The sequence below is a fragment of the Oryx dammah genome, unplaced genomic scaffold (assembly GCF_014754425.2).
Source record: "Oryx dammah isolate SB20612 unplaced genomic scaffold, SCBI_Odam_1.1 HiC_scaffold_23, whole genome shotgun sequence".
Lineage (NCBI taxonomy): Eukaryota > Metazoa > Chordata > Mammalia > Artiodactyla > Bovidae > Oryx > Oryx dammah.
Window position 1 is genome coordinate 66,186,542 of NW_024070207.1, and position 5,269 is coordinate 66,191,810.

General features: G+C 36.0%; 1 pseudogene; it reads right to left on the bottom strand.

Moving 5' to 3' along the window:
• Positions 1 to 1,223: 1,223 nt before the first annotated feature.
• On the bottom strand, positions 1,224 to 2,264 carry LOC120881621 (annotated as a pseudogene).
• Between the last annotated feature and the right edge of the window lie 3,005 nt (positions 2,265 to 5,269).

The window sequence follows — 5,269 nt, forward strand, 5'->3', positions numbered from 1 at the left end:
GTAGGGCCAGTTTCAAGGGAGCTAAGGGGAGGTTCTACATCAACCAGCCTGCTACAGAAAGGATCTCAAAATGGTGTTTCCAACACTGTTGATGGTGGTCCTACATCAGGACAGCCCTGAGATCCCTTGGAACTGATCCTGTTCACCACAACACACAAAACCTAGCCTCACCAACAACAGGACAACAGGTCCAAAAATGGCTGCAGCCACTGTTTATAGTGCTAGAGTGAGTCCCAATTGCCTTCTCTGGGAGACTTTCCAAGATCAGCAAGTGAATATAATCCGAGTTCCTTTCAAATTGTTACATGTGTCCTGGATCTCAGAGCTTATGAGATTTTGTGTGTGCCCTTTAAGAGGGGAGTCTATTTCCCACAGCACTTAAGTTTTCCTGAAAGTAAGCCCCACTGGCCTTGAAAGCCAAATGTTATAGAGGCCTATCTTTCTAGTGCAGGGTCTCTGGCTTGGGGAGCTTAGTGTGGGGCTTGGACCCTTATTCCTTGTGGATAGTCTCTGCAATTGCAATTATTCTCCTGTTTGGGGGTCACTTACCCAGGGATATGACTCTTGACTATACTGTGTGTCCACTCCTTTCCATCTTGTGGCTACTTCTTTACATCATTAGTTGTAAACTATCTTTTCTGTTAGTGTTCAGGTTGTTCTCATCAATAATTGACCTGTAAGTATTTGTAATTGTGGTGTGCTTGTGGAAGAAGGTGAGATCAGGGTCTTCCTACTCTGTCACCTTGGACACTCCACCTCTGTGTGTATATGTGTATATATATATATATAATATATATATATATATATAATTTTAATAAAGCTAGGATTATGTTGCTCTCCTATGCATTTTTAAATGTGTAGATGATTCATCTGTGTCCATCTGTTTTCGATTTGCATTTTGCTTCTTACAAGAAAAGGTGAAAATTTTGTACCCATTGTTGAGGAACAGGTGTACAATTGATTTTGTTATTTATCCTTTTCTATAAGGAAAGATATTTTCTCATATATATGCTCCATAGAACAATGCTTCCATTTTGACAAAATATAGGCATTAATTTTTTTTTTTCAGAATGATCATTTTGAGGATGAATGGAAGAGAGCCACATTTCATTAAGGTGCATAAGCATAACACTTTTTTAAAGAAAGATCTTCAAGGTGACATAGATAAATTGATAGAGCATATAGATTATTCTTTTAATTCTAAAAGTAATTCTTTTCTTACATTACTTTGGAAGCATCCCAAAATTCAGAGAGATAGTTTTAAAACCCTCTTTCTTATGCTGAATTTCCAAAGCACCATCCTTGCATTTCACACATGACTGAAGAACCAAACTACCACTTTCTGAAAATCCATCAGAAAATTCTGAGATCTTAAAATAATACACAACTGGATAAAAACAGCAATTTAGATTTGCGAGAGATGGGGAAATGATATGGAAAAATAGAGTGGTCTTAATAAAGGAGCAGTTTTAAAAGACTTTATTGTTTCACCACCATAAAGAATGAGAAGTTGAGGTAGTAAGATGTGAAACACACAGTGAGTACTACCACAACCATCAGGACCATCCACAAAGCTTTTTTTCTCTTCGGTAGTTGGAGGGGGGAACTTGGAATTCTTATAAAAGTTTTCCTGTTCTCCCTGTACAATAAGTAATAATTACAACAGAGAATACAAATTCTGCAAGTTCAATTACAGTTATGCCAATTGTAGATGCTATGCTAATGTATTGAAGCCCTAAATCAGCAAGTCAGGGCTCAGAGGGCTCAGTGTTGTTGTCTAATCCAACATTTCTCAGAATTGGAAGTGGCAAACAGGCAGTCCCCACCATCACTCAGATGGCAGCACTGATGCCCAGATTGTACCTATTCCAGCTTCTGGTCCTGAAGGGCTTGAGGAGAAAGAGGTATCTCTGAAGGCTGTTACATGTCAAGAAACAAATGCTGGCATAGATATTGAGATACTTCAGGTAAAAGCACAGAAAGAAAAGGGTCCTCTGGAAAGGCCAATGGTGGCTGATTTAATAATAAATCCAGAGGGGTAAGGACAGCACGTGAGCACAATTAGCCACAGAGAAGTTGATCATGGAAATAATTGCTTTATTATTCTTGCTGATGAAGTGACAGAGAACCCACAAGGCTATACCGTTGGCCCGTAGACTAGGGATAAATCTTAGGATGTAAGTAGCTGCATAAAGGGAGTACTGAAATGACATTTGAAGATCAGTGTATTTTGCTCTTGTACTGATTGTGCCGTTGCTTCCCATCTTGAGGATTTGTGTTCCTTCCTTAGGGAAAGCATCAGAACGAGTATTTCTGCAAAAAATAGTCTATAAATGTAGTAAAAGGCATATCAGTCCATGTTTGGGTATACAAATAAACTTGTCTAGCAAAGAAGTATCCAAGTGTGAACTTTCATAAATTCAAAATATCTTTTCTATGTAAACTGAAAATAGCTTGCCAGTCTACAAATGGATAACAGTATTGTCGAAGATATTTTGGGCTATCAAAAAAATCACTATATTAGCAATAGCCTCAGTCAGATTTTTCCTTAGTAGTCAAAAGAAGAAGTAATCAAGCTTGCAGAGATAACCAACAAGCAAGTCTTCACTGACAAATAGTCCCTAAACATATATTTTAAGATTCTTGTTTTACATTCGGTTTTACAATTCTATCTGTATTGTCAAAATTTGAGATCTAGGTTTCCCTATCATCAGCCTATCTTTAATGGCAACCTTACCAGGGATTAGATGACTGCTGACATAAGTCTATGAACATTTAGGAATGACACGTGGGATAAAGGCCTGGGAAAGAACTAGCTGGTCACTAGGCCTTGGGAAGATAAGTGTTTGGAAAAAATAGTGCAACTCAGATAACCATTGTCTCTTTCAGAATTTGTCTAAGAGCACAATTAGCTCTGTTTACATAACTTTGTACTTTCTTGAAGCTTCAGTAACTTTAGAGATCTGTGTTTATTAATAAAATTACAGTAACTTCAGACATTCATGTTTATTGAGACTATCCTTGCAACCATTGCAAGCAACTACCAGAGTGTGTGAAGGACTAAAGTATATCTGGCGGTAGATGTAGCAAAAGGGGTTGCCTCTACCTCAGCTCTTAGGGCATGTTTAGTGAAAAAGTTATTAATGTGGACAGTTACATTTCTAGCAATCATATTTGTCAGAAATCCTTCCCTCTAGTAAGCCAAAAATCCACATCCTTGTGGTAGGCAAACCAGTTTTGCCTACCAAAACTAAGTAAATTATACTTCCTGTTATGCATGAAACTCTTGAAATATCTAAAGATAGCAATTCTGTCATTTCTCAAATCTTCCCTTATCCAGGTTAAATATCCATCCCAAATATGAAATAGTTCTTATACTTGGCTTTGGATCAGAACATTTTCCTTTTAGTCAAAAGGGACTACAATACAGCTTACTTTACCCATGAAAATTTACAGTTTAGGAAAAACTATGTTTGATTTTTTAGGAAATATAACATGCGTTTGATCGCAGAACAAAAGGATAAATGTGTTCTCAATACTCTCGTGATTTTCATCACTTGTAAAAGTAGTTAGTTTGCTTCACATTTATAAAATTAAAAGGAAAGTAAAACAGACTTAATATTAACTATTGAAAGCAATATAGGGTCAAGGACAGTGCCTAAACACAACCAATTAAAAAAATGTAAAAATCAGTCCACCCATGCACAGTTCATATAGTGCCAAACAACCTATTTGGTTCATTTATGTTGACTACGTGGGGCTCTTTGATAAACTGTATTTACTAACTGACTGTTGATTGCAATCAATCAGTTCATTCCAGTAAACAGCTACTTTAAATGTGCTGTTGTTCCCCGCCCCCCACCACTGAGTTGATTGTTTTGCTTAATCGACCAGTTAGTTTAACAAAATGTAGCTAAAGGCCAATACTATCTTTTTTGTGGTTTGTTTATTAACCGAACTAACTAAAATAATTGATCTTATGTTCTCTATGTGTGTGGTGTGTGTGTGTGTGTGCACATGCACCCTCAGTTGTGTTCAACTAATAAAAAGCCATATAAGGTAGAACAAAATTATTCTTTAAATAAAACTTAAGGAACAGTTAATATACATGAACTCTTCCCTGATCAACTTTGGTTTTGTTATAATAATTGTTAACAATCGCTGAATGCCTACTTTGGACAAGGTGCTATACTTCATGTACACTCTCAATAGATCTTTCACAGCAATCCTGTGCAACAATAAAATATTTTACAAAAAAGAAAACTGAGGCCCCAAGAAAGGTAAGGCTCACTTCCTCCAAGAAAGCTTTTCCTGACCTCTCCAAACCACAGATCACTTCTACAACCTCAGAGTATCCCTAATTTTGATAATTTTATTTAGTTCACTTCACACACTGCTGCTGCTGCTGCTAAGTCGCTTCAGTTGTGTCCGACTGTGTGAGACCCCATAGATGGCAGCCCACTCACTGGCATGCTGCAATTATTTGCCTTTCCATGCAGTTAATTATGTCCCTTTGAATAGCCTACAATCTACCACAGACATATAAAAAATGTGTTCTCTTATTTCTTCCTTTCTTCCATAATAAAGTGTCTAGTAATTGTCTTGTACATATAAAAGATCCTCTAAGTGTTTATTGAGTGAATGACTCAATAATACAGGATAAATGGATGAATCAGGGGCAAAATGTCTTACCCAGAAGACAGAAATAAGTGTCTGGAGAATTTGAATTTAGCTGTGATGCTTGACTTGACCACCAGGTGTCATAAGTATGCCAACATTCAAATATCTTTTGATATTTTAACACATAATTTATTTTAAAATTTCATTAATGGAGAAATCATAATAAAGAATAAAAGCATCAATAACTTTCTGGTAACATCAGAAGCACCTTTTAATGACATTTTAGAGAATTTGAATTTATTTTATTTTTTTAGACATCATACTTCTCATATAATTCTCTGAAAATAGTTTGGTTTCTAAGTTAATTGCAGATTCCTAGAATATTAGAACTATTAAAAGTCATTGAGATCTTCTGATCTCAGAACTTCTTATAGATGAGAAAACTATGACCAAAAACAAGGAGATTAAAATTTTCAAAAATGAAAAGAAAATTAACAGCAAATGCTAGACCAAGGTCTCTTGTCTCCATCTACAGAACAATTTTTAATTTTCCAGGAACTTCTAAGAAGAAAATCATATTTTTGGAAAATTTCTACTACTTCTAACTTTTAGAAACAAACAAATGCCACAGTTTAGAACACTAAACTTG